Genomic DNA, 16,249 nt, shown 5'->3' with positions numbered 1-16,249 from the left:
CAAAAACAGCAAGAAGGTTTTTGGTAAAAAGAAGATTTATTAAGACAGCTGTCTTTAGGCAGAGGGGATTAATCTGCAGATTCACTGATGTACGCACGCTCAGAAATACAGGTCGGTCGTGTGACTTTAAATTGTCTCTTGTGATTGGCTAAGTGGATTTGTTCATCTTGCTGTCAGTAGTACAATGCTGTTCCTTCAGCAAAGGATAACAAGAGAATTAAGCACATTTGATAATAGAAGTAAATTGGAAGTGGAGGGCCCTCTAGTGGGCCTGTAACAAAATTAATGGATAACTGAGTTGAAGTCTGGAGGGTACTAGGCAGTTACATTGTTGCAAGTGTAGGGGGGGGGGTGATTCTGCTTACCTTTATAGTTCCTGGCTGCAGTGGATCCAGCCCTCTTTGTTCCTGGTTCCAGACTTCAAAGGAGGTTTCTCTCAGTCAGCTCTGTGAGATGGAACGTTCCAAAAGGAGATCACTACCACCACTGCGGTATAGAGGGGTCGTGCGGGGAGCTGCAAGAGAAAGTGGATCAGCTTCTGAGGATGTGGTACCCCCCTTCCCCTGGGGCTAGGGCCAGGGCACCGCCCATGTTGAAAAATAGAAGACCAGTGAGGGGGGGATTGGGCCTAGGGGCCTCTTCGGCTGCCCATGGGTCTCAGTCCTCTCCTGCTAGGCCTTTATTAAGCCTTCATGATGCCCCAACTGCTGTAGGGGTTCCTCCATTACCCATCCCGCCAATTACTGAGGCCATAGGGGCCTTTCAGGGGTTATCCCCTACTACATCTGTTTTAACCCCCACTGTCGTGCCACAATTGAGTGCAGCTGCTGCGGCGGATACTTAGCTGCAGCAGCTGCAAGCTCTACCCCCGGCAGCATTGGCGTCAGTGCTATCGCTAGCGCAAGTGCTCATGAGGTCCTTGTCCCCCATGGCCGCGGGCCCAGTGAGTACTAGTCAGGATGGAGGGCGGGGTGGGTCCTTGCTGCGGGTTTTAGATTTAGGCCCAGTGTCGGCGCTTAGCCCCGCCCCTTCCAGCGCTGCATCCCGCGCGTCCTCCCAAAGTGACTCATTGAGTGGGGAGGAGCGTGGGCGCAGTCGTGTCCGGAAGCGAGGTGGGGACAAGAGCGGATCTGCACACGGAGATAGCAACAGTAAGTTGGGGAGGCTCCGTGCGGCTGATCGGACTCCTTGGGGGAGGAGGAGGGAGCAGGATGGCAGTGTGTATGGGGAGCAGGCGAGTCTGGGGCAGGACATTGTGGCGCAACCCGTTAGGGCCCCAGGGAGTGTGTCTCAAGGGGATGTTGCACATGGGAGAGTGGCGCAAAATACTATGGCCATAGGGAGTGCGGCACAAAAGAATGCTAATACAGGGAGAAAAGCATATGCAAAGAGTGCAAAAGGCAGGCAATATGCTATAAGTAGGAGAAAGGTTCCGGTCACTGGGAAGGGTACCCACAGGGGCATAACTGTGGACAGGCAGGAATGCAGAGATACAGTATATTTTGATGTGGCGGGTACTGCGGCCGGGGTCCCTGAACACAGGGTCTCACAGCCTAGTTTTAGGGCGCAAAGCGTTATTCATGAGCCTCATAGAGCAGACGTCTCTGGGTCCCAGGGACATCCATATTGTGTGAGTGAGGAGGTTATCAGGCAGGCGGTTGCGGCTGCTTTGGGAGTGTGTGTGCAGGTGGGTCAGTGCAGGATGGTGGGAATCCCACCAGGGGTTCAATCATCCGTGCAGAGTACTCCCCAAAATCTTGTGTTTTCACAGGGTGCTTCAAGGGATACCGTCGCCTTGGCTATGGCATCATCATCAAGTCAGGATGCTGGGACTTCTGCATCTTCAGCGCCACCCGCATCAGCCTCCTCGTCACTCCTTCAGTCCGCAGGAGCTGCACCAGCTTTGGCACCCAGCGGGCGTCCCAAGGGAGCCACCTGCCAGTGTAATGGCTTCAACATCCAGGAAGGATTCGGCAGCCTCGGCAACATCGCCGCCCACCTTGGTGGTCTTCGCAGTGCAGCAGCAGACAGCGGGAGCTGCTCCACCATTGGCCCCCAGCGGTGGGTTACTACTGCACGCAGCACCACACACAGAGCGGATTGCATACACTAGCGAGTCAGGCTCAGAGAGTGGGGGTGATCTGGGTTTGGTAGGTAAAGGACAGAAGGAGATGTTAAAATGATTAAGAAGCTAGTTGCAGCACAGGTTACGGGTAAGGTGGCTGCGTCCACAGGTACAGAGGCAGTTCCATTAGGGCAGGCCTTTAGCGTAGCTGTCCGGGAGCAGGGACCGTGGCGGTGTCAAGGAGAGTGGCTTCTCAGGGGGACACGTACCCATGTTTGGTGCACTCTCTGTATGGACACCTGGAAAGCTAAAGTGGGGAAGAACATTCTTGATGGACGGAATGTCAACATCTTAGAACTTTCACCAGAAGCCTGTAGGGCCAGGGAATGGGCCGCTGTTGGTACCGGCCCCTAAGAAAGTGCAGAGACTTGAAACATAGAGGTGTGGCAGTGCTGCTTTCGTGTGCTGGCAACTTGTTATGTGGACAAGTGGCAGTCACAGGGTCACAATCATCCACTCGAGATTCAGGAAGGCGCATGGCGTGAGTATTACATGGCCTTTCGTAGGAAGATGGTGGGGAACCCTCTCCTTCATTTTGGGACTCAGGATCTCCACCTATGGTCCAAATTGGGGCTGGAGGGCGAGGAAAGTGGTCCATCCTCAGTGCGTATAGGAGCTAGCGCCCTCCCCGCGGACGAGAAAGCGGGGTAGGGAGTGCTGGAAATTCCAGGACAAGCAGTGTGACAGGGGGGCGAGTTGCTCCTTTCATCACATCTGCAAGTTCTGTGGTGGCCCGCACCCCGGGGCAGAATGTAGTCGGAGAAGAAAGCCTGGCATGGACAAGCCTGTCTCCGGGAGGGGGGGGGGCCTGGTAACAAGGGCCCCATCGCCTCTTAATGCGGTGGCCATGGGACCATGGCTTGCAAACTACCCTGTCGCTGAGGCGGCTCAGCGGCTCAGGGTGGGGTTGGTAGAGGGGTTTAGAATTCCCGTGGGTGGGCGCGTGGTGGGTTCCACAGTACACCGTAACCTCAAATCGGCGTATGAATATCCGGGGGTAGTGCGGGAAAAACTGGGCAAGGAGGTGGCTTTGGGCAGGGTGGTTAGCCCCTTTTGGGTGCAGCCTTTGCCTGATCTAGTGGTGGCCCCATGGGGGGTTGTACCTAAGAAGGATACAGGCAAGTTTAGACTTATACATCACTTATCCTTTCCAAAGGGGGCATCAGTGACCAACGCCATGGATCCTGTTCTGAGCTCAGTCCATTACCAGTACTATGACGACGCATTGGTGATCATCAGGGGCAAAGGAGAGGGGGTGCTGATGGCAAAGCTGGACATAGAGTCTGCATTTCGGCTGTTGCCTCTGCACCCATCTGCATTCAGGCTTATGGGCATGAAGATGGATGGGGCATTCTATGTGGACAGATGCCTTCCCATGGGTTGCTCATTATCGTGCGCGCTCTTTGAGAGTTCCAGTCCTTTTTACACTGGGTTGTGCAAAGGGCGTACGGGGGTGGGGCCGTGGCCCACTATCTGGACGACTTTATACTGGTGGGGAGGGCTGATTCTGACGAGTGCGCCCGGTTCCTGGTGGTCATGCAAGATATGATGGGGAGATTTTGGGTTCCTCTGGCGAATGTAAAGACACAGGGCCCCTGTGCCTGCCTGACTTTCAGGGGGATTGAGATTGATACCCAGGCAGCGGAGTGCAGGCTTCATAAGGACAAGGTCGACCACCTGTTGGAGGTGGTTTTGTCTGTGGCTAGTGCTGACTTTATTTTCATCAAAGAACTTCAGTCCCTGTTGGGGTTGCTGAACTTTGAGGGTTGGGCGATACCGTTGGGCAGAATCGTTAATAGGCAGCTAGAGAGTCAGTTGCAAGGCCCTAGGGTATTGATCTAGGATCCGGGGGCCTCTTGAGAAGGAAGGAGGACCTCAAGGTTTGGGAGTAATTTTTTAAGAACTTTAAGGTTGGCTGTATATGGAGGAAAAGCCCTATGTCCAACCAACTGCTGCACCTATTCACAGACGCTGCAGGGGGTTTTGGGTATGGGGCTTATCTGTACGGTGAATGCAGAGCGGCTCCTTGGCCTGATGACTGGGTTCGGGAGGGTCGAACAAAGAACCTCACCCTGTTGGGACTTTTCCCGATCATAGTGGCGTTAGAGCTCTGGGGTCAGAAATTGGAGAATTGATCTGTCATTTTCTGGTCGGACAACATGAGCGTGGTTTATGCTATAAACCGCCTGTCGGCTTCGTCACCAAAGGTGGTTACGTACTTGAGGCACCTAGTGTTAAGATGCTTACAGTTGAACGTTAGCTTTACAGCTCGGCATGTGCCTGGGGTAAAAAAAATGTGATGGCGGACGCGCTATCTAGGTTCATTGGGAAAAGTTTAGGAAGGTAGCACCAAGGGCTGAGAAAAATGGCTTATCTGGCCATTTGAGACGGCTTTTGCGTTTGATTTGGAGGGAGCTTTGAGGGTAGACGAATTGGTGGCTTCGTCCAGGGCTGGCGTATCCGGCGGCATCAAATGGGAACATGTCCGGCCTGCTGAGAGTGGTCTGTTACTGCTGGTCCCCAGGTCAAAAATGGACCCTGAGGGAAAGGGGGCTTGGCTCCCTCTGTACGGGCATGACTTCCCGGAAGGTTGCGCAGGTAGGACCTTTGAGGATTATTGTGGCTTGAGACCACTGGGCTCTCTGCAGATATTAGGGCTCGTCGCTGTCATCTTTTCAGTTTAAAAAGGTGCCCGCTAGGGCAGTGTCTGCGGCGGGCCTCAACCCCGCTAGTATTGCCTCCCATTCATTCAGGATCGGGGCGGCGACGAGTGCTGCTAGCAGTGGTGCCTCTGAGGCGGATAGCTGGAGGCTGGGGCAGTGGAAATCAGATAGATTTAAACTGTACACCCGGGCAGCAGTTGGGATTCCCATCATCCAGGGCTAACATTCGGTGGCTAGGTCGCAGGGGTTTAACATGGGACGAATTGCATGCACTGCTCCAGGATGCTCTTAGGAGGTGGGAGCAACCTCACATTATTGTGTTGCACCTGGGGAGGGAATGGCATGGGGTCCGTCCCCATTTTGGATCTCATTAAGAGAATGGCTTCGGACATACGTGGGGTGTGCGCTTGGCTCGAAGATGTGAAGATTGTGTAGTCCAATGTAGTTGCACGACTGTTTTGGAGGTACATCGTTACTCAGAGAGCAGTGTACACTGTCAGGAAGAAGCTGAACAGGGAGATGGGGAGAACGGTCACGTAGTTAGGCGGTTTTGCCATGAGGCACGATACGTTGACGGCTGACCATCTTGCTGATGTAGGTTTTGACATTTTCCTTGGGGATATTCGAAAAGCTCTGCTTTCTGTAATTAAAAAAAAAAAAAAAAAAAGGTATAATAATTAATTATACGTTTTTTTTAAAAAAAAAAATTGAGAAAATTTGTCAGGCGAGCTGTCAGTTATGTGGCGGCAAGAGGTGGCTGTCTCTTGTGGCAGTCGGTCCGGGCCCAGAAAGCGGGCAGGGAGAGAGAAGAGTTATGCCCTACGATGGGGGAGGCAACGCCCGCTAGGTGCCGACCTAGGGGTTACTCCCCCCTACGAATCGTGGGCCAAATAACTCTACCGGCTTACAGCTTTATCTCTCTGCCAATGGGGCGCGCTCAATGCGTGCTGCGCTGCTAACACCGTGTAGGTCCCTGGCTGTCTGTCAGTAGGGGTTAGATTAGCTAGTTCATTGCCGCCACCAAATTTTGATTAAGAACTTTATACAGTTCTTTGTGATTATTTAATAAGTTGCCTAAGATGGCATATTTAAATAGCCTAAGTTAAGAGGTTTATTTTTGTATAAATAAACGTTACCGTGACCGGTCTTTAGCCCAAAACCTGTTGTTGTGTGTTATTGGTTTACTTCTTGCTAGGGCACATGAGACGTAATAGGAAGTTTATCTCTTATGGAAGTGGAGGGCCCTCTAGTGGGCCTGTAACAAAATTAAGGGATAACTGAGTTGAAGTCTGGAGGGTACTAGGCAGTTACATTGTTGCAAGTGTAGGGGCGGGTGCTTCTGCTTACCTTTATAGGTCCTGGCTGCAGTGGATCCGGCCCTCTTTGTTCCTGGTTCCAGACTTCAAAGGAGGTTTCCCCGCCCGCCCGTCCCTGAAAGAAGAGGTGGCGGCTCATAGTGGTAATTGTTAGGGTCCCACCTGGCGTGGGTAGGTTTAGGTGAACTAGCCCTTTAAGCCCAGGCCTTAAGTGTAGCTTCCACCTGTTTCAGGCGTGTTTTTACGACTCGTCTGAGGAGGTCGCCTTACTAGGCTGGTTGGTTATGCCTTAGCTGGCGGTCGGTCAGGGCCCAGAGAGCGGGCAGTGAGAGAGAAGAGTGATGCCCTACGATGGGGGAGGCAACGCCACTAGGTGCCGACCTAGGGGTTACTCCCCCCTACGAATAGTGGGCCAAATAACTCTACCGGCTTACAGCTTTATCTCTCTGCCAATGGGGCGCGCGCAATCCGTGCTGCGCTGCTAACACCGTGTAGGTCCCTGGCCGTCTGTCAGTAGGGGTTAGATTAGCTAGTTCATTGCCGCCACCAAATTTTGATTAAGAACTTTATACAGTTCTTTGTGATTATTTAATAAGTTGCCTAAGATGGCATATTTAAATAGCCTAAGTTAAGAGGTTTATTTTTGTATAAATAAACGTGACCGTGACCGGTCTTTAGCCCAAAACCTGTTGTTGTGTGTTATTGGTTTACTTCTTGCTAGGGCACATAAGACGTAATAGGAAGTTTATCTCATATGGAAAGTTGTTTTAAATTGTATGTTCTATCCAAATCATGAAAGGAAATATTGTGGGTTTCTGTCTCTTTAACTATATGTTTAACCCCTTTGTGAACCCTTCTCCTCTGATCACCAGACTTGTGAACAGAGCTCACTTGTAGCTTAGAAAGTCAGTCCAAAGAGTAGACCATTATTCTAGAATCTAGATATACACACTTTCCACTATACCATTGTTTCTCTTATATACCTACCTAAAACGACAGTAGGCGGCAGCAGCAGAGTTGTGTCAAGAAAGGTGAGAGAACTGTACATACAACATCTGCACCTCTGGTAATTCTAATTCTACTTGGCCTTTAGAATATAATAAACTGTACTGGTGTTAACATAGCATTAATATGTACTAGAGTCTGCCCTGGCTAAAAAGCAATGGTTTAGATGGATCTAGTTTGGCGTCTGCTCTTCTGCACTGGGTCGTTATAGCTGAGCAAACAAGACCACATGGTCTGGTCTAGTATCTGCTTTGCTACAGTGATGCCAGTAGAACTGTAAAATACTGTTAATGTGTCATGGATATAGGTTGACCACATTTCCAAACTACCATTCAGGGACACCCCCTCCCCCCCCCCCCCAAAAAAGATGAATCTGATACCTTCTTTTTTTTTGCCCATTTTTGAAAGAAAAGGAAAAAAAGTGGTCACCACTTTAGACAGGTGATGTACAATGTGCACCTGCTTTAACTAAGTTACTTAGAGCAGCGTACTTTGTACATTACCCATCCCATCAGGGACACTTATTTAGATAGCTAGTTATAACACCAAGCCAAGGGTAATTTACCACAATATGAAGAGGACTGGAAAATTAAATTATTTCATATTTTTGTGCAACATACTAAATATTTTGAATATAAGGACCTCATACTGTGGGGCCTATCTATCAAGCCTTGTGAGGGCCCGTGTTTCTGGCGAGCCTCCAGGCTCGCCAGAAACAACAGTTATGAAGCAGCAGTCTAAAGACCGCTGCTCCATAACCCTGTCCGCCTGCTCTGATGAGGCGGACAGGAATCGCCACAATTCAACCTGATCAAGTACATCGGATTAGGTCCGCGACAAGCAATTACTCTTTGTCAGAGACGATTGCTCTATCATCTTCCCTGCAACTTATTAAAATCTGCTCAGACTCTTCACCTGTATTTTAATTTCATTTACCTTTGTATGACCAGTCACGTTTCATGTACTGAGGTTTTTGCAGTCATTGTGCCAGCACTAATCTACCTGTTAAAAGATAAAGCAACAGAGGTCGCCTAATGTGCCTATCAATTGATATTCATATGAGGCGCCTTCTGTTTGAAGAAGGAGAATTGCAGCCTCTTTAAGGTTTGACATTGCCAGCGCTTATTGTGCACATTGCACTTCAGACTCTGAATTGTGCTGGTTTTGGAATTCATTTGTCACTTTGGTGACCTTTATTAATACACATTGGGTAGTGTCTAAATGCTGGCTACATTAGTATAATATTGGTCACCATTTGCAATATATCTATCTTTTGATACATCTGAATGTACTGTCATTCAGCTTTATGCTGGTTACATTTGTAAGATTGAGAGCCTCTCTAGCTGTAGCTCACTCATTATAAAAGTGCATCTTCAACTGATTGTGTTCAAGGGCAGAGCGCTGTTCCTTTTGTCTATGTTTGTCAATGTGAATGTAGTTGTGAGGGGGTTACGGTGTGTGGAACTCAGAATGCAGGGACAGACACACAGAACAATGAAAGTATTTTTTAAGTAGTTTGCAGTAACTAAGTCCAATAGACAATGGTGCTTAAATTGAACAGTTAAAGGGACATTATGCACTCATATTTTCTCTCCTTTATTGTATTAAACATGTTATGTGCAGTTATTGTACCCCTGGTGGCCTTTTTAAAGCTAAAGGAAAAAATATTTATTAGCAAATGAACACTGTTAATTTTTTAATACTTACCAAGCCCAGACAGTTTTTCAGAATACGTTCAGCCGCTTCAGGTATGCGTGCTCCTGTGTGGAATCGTTGTACAGCGCATGCGTGCCATTATCTCTGACGTCACCTTGTCTTCAGCATTGGATCGCGCTCTGCTGTGCACGCATCCACGATCCTATGCTTCTCATTGGTGGTGACGTCAGTTCTATTGTGAGGAGCGTAATCAAATGCTCCTTACAGTACAACTGTCAGCAGAATAACTTTTTATGGATACGGATTACGGAGCCTATAAGGATTTGTCTGCTGCATGTATCAAGAGGATCGTAAGATTGAAGACCTTGCTTGGATCTGCAAAAAGTGTGAGTACACATACACAAACACACACATATACACACACACTCATAAACACATAAAAACACACAAAGATACATACACAATTACACACACATACATACACACTCATACCCACACATACATGTAAAAAAATGCAAGACAATATATTTAATTTAATTAGAATCTTTTTAATGAAGAAAAAAAATGGTTCTTTATATTTTTATTTTTGTAGTTAAATGCCAGTGACACCCACACACATACACACTCATACACACACACACAGTGGTGGCTTGTGTGTTATTCAAATGGGGGTTCACAATACATGAACTGGGGTTAAATACCACCTAGCAATCAAGCACACACACTCTCAAACACATACACACACTCTCAAACACACACTCACACTCAAACACACGCACACACACACTCTCAAACACACACACACACACACACACACTCTCAAACACACACACACTCTCTCTCTCTCTCAAACACACACACACTCTCAAGCACACACACACACACTCTCAAACACACACACTCTCAAACACACACACTCTCAAACACACACTATCTCTCTCTCAAGCACACACTCAAGCACACACACACACAAGCACACACTCTCAAGCACACACACACACTCTCTCTCTCTCAAGCACGCACACACACACCAGATTATTTTCTGTATCTGAAATAAGTGTGTTTAAGCATAGATAATGCTAATAAATCCCCAATTATGTCTAATTTCCACAAATAGAAATGGAATCATAGGTGATATAATAAACCACAAATATTCAGTGGTAATAACCATTGTTAAAGCATTGGAAAGATATGCTCATATTCCATATAAGACATAAGTATGGGTATGTATTACTGCACATTAAGAGACGTTGATTATATATACTGTATATACTGTATATATATAGAAGATCCACACTCATACACACACACAGTGGCGGCTCATGGGTTATTCAAATGGGGGTTCACAATAAATGAAATGGGGTTAAATACCTCCTAGCAAACACACACACACACACACACTCTCAAACACACACTCACACACACACTCTCAAACACACACTCACACACCCACTCTCAAACACACACACCCACTCTCAAACAAACTCACACACACACTCTCAAACACACACACACACACACACACTCTCAAACACACACACACACTCTCTCTCAAACACACACACACACACTCTCAAACACACACACACACTCTCTCAAACACACACACACTCTCTCAAACACACACACACACTCTCAAACACACACACACACACTCTCAAACACACACACACTCTCTCTCTCTCTCTCTCTCTCTCTCTCTCTCAAGCACACACTCTCAAGCACACACACACACACACAAGCATACACTCTCAAGCACACACACACACTCTCAAACACGCACACACACACACACCAGATTATTTTCTATATCTGAAATAAGTTCGTTTAATCATAGATAATGCTAATAAATCCCCAATTATGTTTAATTTCCATAAATAGAAATGGACTCATAGGTGATGTAATAAACCACAGATATTCAGTGGTGCTAATAACCATTGTTAAAGCATTGCAAAGATATGTTCATATTCCATATTAGACATAAGTATGGGTATGTATTACTGCACATTAAGAGACTATATATATATATATATATATATATATATATATATATATATATATATATATAAGATCCAATCAGGTGTATATATATATATATATATATATATATATATATATATATATACATATATATATATATATATATATATATATATATATATATATATATATATATATATATATATATATGCAATGTACTCTAACAATGTAGGATCAGATTATAAAACAATTAAAATCAGGGCAAATAAATTCCATCTTAACCTGTGTCCATAGAAAAAAGAAGTGAGAGAATATGAAAATACTGCAGTATCTACATATATGTGGGCTTGTGATACTTTTAATTTTGGTTGTTGACTCTGTGATACCCTTCAAATGTCAGTGACACCCACACACATAAAACACACACACACACTCGTACACACACACTCATACACACACACACACACACACATACATACACAAACCAACACACACATATACACACACACTCATAAACACTTAAAAACACACAAACATACATACACAAACATACACACTCATACCCACACATATACATACATGTAATAAAAGGCAAGACAATATATTTAATTTAATTAGAATCTTTTTAATGAAGGGAAAAAAATGGTTTGTTATATTTTGATTTTTGTAGTTAAATGCCAGTGACACCCACACACATACATACACAAACCAACACACACAGTAATTCCTAAGCCTGATAAACCTAAAGATGTAGTAGGCAGCTATAGACCAATTTCTTTAATAAACGTTGACATTAAGATCTACGCTAAGATTTTGGCAAACCGTCTTAATCTTATTCTACCGAAAATCATCCACCCGGACCAGGTTGGATTCATCAGGGGTCGCAAAGCAAAAGACAACACCACTAGATTACTTCACACATTACACACTTCTCACGAGTCTAAGAGCCCCCTTGTACTCCTTTCCACCGATGCCGAGAAGGCTTTTGAAAGGGTTGATTGGCATTTTATGTGGTCGGCCCTTTCAAAATTTGGTTTCTCAGATAAATTTATATCCAGAATACAAGCATTATATAATAACCCTCAAGCTACGATCAAAGTTAATGATACAATCTCCCAAGTTTTCCCAATATCTAATGGTACCCGGCAAGGGTGCCCGTTGTCCCCCCTACTATTTGCCATTACAGTGGAAATACTTGCAGCCCAGATTAGAAACGACCCAAATATCACCGGTATCTCATTTGGTAACATTCAACAAACATGCCTTCTCTTTGCAGATGACATTATCTTTACATTACAAGCACCAAAAACTTCCCTACCAGCCTTGATACGGGTATTAGAGTCATATAAGCAGTTCTCCAACTATTCTATAAATATGGAGAAATCGAGTATCATTCCTCTTCATATAAATCCAATAGAACTAGACTTCCTCCTACATAAAACTCCCTTCTCAATCACAAACTCCCTTAGATATATTGGGGTTGACCATTCCTAAAAACCCTCAAGATCTGTTTCATGAGATCTATTTAAAGCTTCAAACTAGTGTTTTTCCCTTACTAGATACATGGCATAAACAGGGTCATCTTTCTTGGATAGGCCGAGTTAATAAAATAAAAATGATGATCATCCCTAAATATTTATTCATATTTCAAGCCCTTCCTATGTCAGTACCGGGACATTACCTGCGCACTCAACAAAAAATGTTAGAATCATTTATCTGGGCCTATAAAAAAAAACAAGAGTGTCCCGTAATACCCTATACTTGAGAAAAGAAGAGGGAGGCCTAAACATCCCAAATTTAACACTATACTACAAGGCAGCACATCTCGCTCGAATGGTTGCATGGAACCATAACTCTCCATAATTCTTTATTCCAAAATATTAAAAGTCCAACATGGGAACAGAAGAGAAATATCAAAAACACCTAAAGCAGTGGCTTACGCGTTTCGGCCGTAGCCTTACTCATAGCCAGTATCACACTCACTAAGATATTCACTTTAAAAGGGCCCCCCTGGGCTGTGATTGGTGTAAAAACAATAGGTGTGTTTGAACCTTTTCTCAGTTTACAATGAAACACTCACTTAACTACTATATATATCCAGCATTATATTGCAACAAGGGTTATAGAAAAGCATGTTAGATAACGTAATTCCTGGGCTAAACTCTATATGCAAGCTTGTTAAAAACAAAGCTAAACTAAGTAATAGGGACTGTTGTGGTATATAAAATTATTTTGTGTCTAGTTATAAAAACTGACATTATCAACAGTAAGTCATTGCTAATTTGTAAGTGTAATCATTTTATGTAATCCCTATTAAGTCAAAAGCTGGAAATGTCATTGAGTCTGAAAATAATCAAGTGTATAAATATATATATATATACATGCATTTGAATATATATATATACACAAGCTGTATTTGGATGGACCAAATTTGAGACGTGTGAAATTCAAAGAACAACCCTATAACCATCAATACATCCTAAAATAAATACAATCAAGTGACCTTCATTTCATCAAATGAGTGTATATATGCAGATTTAAATGTATCGAACAAAACACATCTTCTGTGACTTGATATAGAAAGCTGTTGATATAAACAACTAACATATTATGTATAGTAAAATGTGAAGACCACCAAATCTATGTCATTGGAGGGAATATGTATGTTTATATCATTTTAACTATATACAAATGTATGTAATGTCTCATTTACATTATTCCCAATAGTTAATTAAATCATATTGGAAATTTTGGCCTCTAGGGTGTCTGGTTTCCAGCTGGAAAACCCAAAACATTTCCCTTTTCCCTAACAATTTTCTTTGTCACCTCCCCTCTGAGGGGTTACCACTTGTTCAATTGCCTTCCATTTCAGTGTAGCAATACTGTTATTGTGTTTATTCACAAAGTGTTGCACAATTGGTGTAGTTGCTTTGCCCACTTTGATGGAACTGAAGTGTTCCCTCTTACGGGACCTTACATCCCTAGTCGTAAGTCCTATATACTGGACCTGACATTGTGAGCATTCCAGCATATAAATTACATTGCTTGATGAGCAATTGAGACATCTCTCAATGTCATATGTCTTTCCAGTAACAGCAGAGGAAAAGGTAGTTGTTACTTCTATGTATTCACAAGGTTTGCATCTGGTGTGTCAACATCTGAACATACCCTTGTCTTGTAACCATGAGCTGATAGGCTTTTTTTCAGGTTTTAATTTGGAGGGAGACAGTATGTTACCAAGTGTACAGGCCCTTCTGTATGAACATCTCAGACCATTGTCAACAGTATCAATCAATGTATCATCTGCTCTTAACATGCCATAGTATTTCCGCACTATACCACATATCTGTTGATATTGGGCACTAAATGTAGTTACAAATGTGACTCCCTTGTGTTCGGTGATAGAAGTGTCACCCCTTTTGTCAGTGAGCAAAGATCTTCTGTCTATGTGTTTAACCTCATTTTTTTTGTTTAGGATGGCAACTCTGGCCGTGCAACAAAGTGTTGCCCGAAATTGGTTTCCTGTAACTGCTAGTTACAATCTTGCCATCAGCCATGCCCCTCATCGTGATATCAAAGAAATTTATTTCGTTTGGTTCAACCTCAAATGTGAAAACGAGGTTAAGGTCATTGTCATTAATCCAAGTTATGAAATTCTGGATCTTGTCAGCCTTCCCTTTCCAGATCAATAGAATGCCGTCTATGAAACGCTTATAAAAAGCAATTTCATTGATGTATGGATTAGTTTGGGCATAGACGTGGGACAGCTCCCACCAACCTAAGTATAGGTTTGCGTATGAAAGTGCAAATTTGGCACCAATAGCTGTCCCACGTCTCTGCAAAAAGTCGTCACCCTCAAATTCAAAATAGTTGTGGGTCAACAGAAATAAAGTGACCCTCAATATATATTCCTGGTATTGTACAGAAAAAGTAGGTTTTTCCTCCAGAAAGTATCTCAAGGCCTGTATCCCCTTGTTATGTGGAATGGTGGAATATAAAGATGTTACATCCACAGTGACCCATGAGTAATCTGTACTCCATTTCTCAGATTCAAGTAACTGTAAAACGTGTGGTATCCTTCAAATGGCTTGGTAGCTGAGTCACTAGTGGCTGCAATATCGCATCTAACCATTGAGATACATTTTCAGTGTATGACCCTATACCACTGACAATGGGCCTACCTTTCACCCCCTCCAAAGATTTGTGGACCTTTGGAAGGTGGTGAAAGATAGGAGTGACAGGGTGGTTGACCAAAAGATAGTCATATGTATTTCTGTCCAAAAAGCCAGCGTCCAGGCCATCATCCAAGAGATCTTTTAGATCTCTTTGGAAAAACCAAATAGGGTTGTGGTCAAGTTTTGTGTAACTCTCAGTATCTAGTAGTTGCCTATTGGCTTCTTTTATGTGATCAGATCTGTTTAAAACTACCACCGAACCACCCTTGTCGGCTGCCTTCATCACCCATGCTTTATTGTTCTGAATGGATTTTAATGCTGTTCTTTCCTGTTTAGTCAAATTATTTGTTGTACAAGTATTGGTAGTTTTCAATTTCACAAGATCTTGTTCTACCCTTTTATAAAATGTTTCTAGAACATTACCTCGTGAATGAATGGGGTAAAAATTAGATTTTTTCTTGAATTTGACTTGCTTGTCTACAGATTGACTGGGGGACATAAAGCCCCTGAGAGACTCACTGGGTCCCCCATTTCATAGCTGGTTCTCCTATCTTCAAATTCGACAAGCTATTCTTGATTGCCCATATAGAAATGACTGCCTTCGCCCACTTAAATTGTTTGAAAAACTCTGCCTGAACCGGGACATACACAAATCCCACCTTTCCATCACACACAAACTACTCAGGGACCTAACTACGATTAGATTGCCTTCTTACACCTCTAAATGGGAGACAGAGCTCCAGATCCAGCTCCCAAAAGATGATTGGACGCAGTGTTTTCGCACAACACACTCCTCTTCGACTTCCCTTGTATTAGCTGAACTTAACTATAAAATCATTTCTCGTTGGTACCTTACCCCCCCAGAGGTTGAATGAAATATTTCCAGGGGCTAATTCTAGTTGTTGGAGGTGTTGTGGAGAGGTCGGCACACTAGCCCACATTTGGTGGTCGTGCAGTAAATTATCAAACTTTTGGGCCCAAGTGGAGCAGTGTATCAACCTTACGCTGAGTACACAATTCACTCTCTCAGCTCCAATGATTTTATTAAATCAAGTCCCTACTTTGCAGTGCGTTTATCGCAAAAAACTATTACAACTGATACTCACCTGCGCTAAACGTATTATACCTAGGTTGTGGAAACAACAACAATCCCCCACATTTCAACAATGGGAAACTGAGTTAACACGTATACTGTCCTTAGAAAAGAGACATTATTATTTTCTCGGGAAAAAAAGATTTTATACTTGATATTATTTTTATTTGGGAACAAAAAACGCAATAAAATATAGAAGTTGCCCCTTTCGTATTTAATCACTGATAAGTCATCAT

The sequence above is a fragment of the Bombina bombina genome, chromosome 1 (assembly GCF_027579735.1).
Source record: "Bombina bombina isolate aBomBom1 chromosome 1, aBomBom1.pri, whole genome shotgun sequence".
NCBI lineage: Eukaryota > Metazoa > Chordata > Amphibia > Anura > Bombinatoridae > Bombina > Bombina bombina.
Note: the sequence above shows the minus strand (reverse complement) of the source record.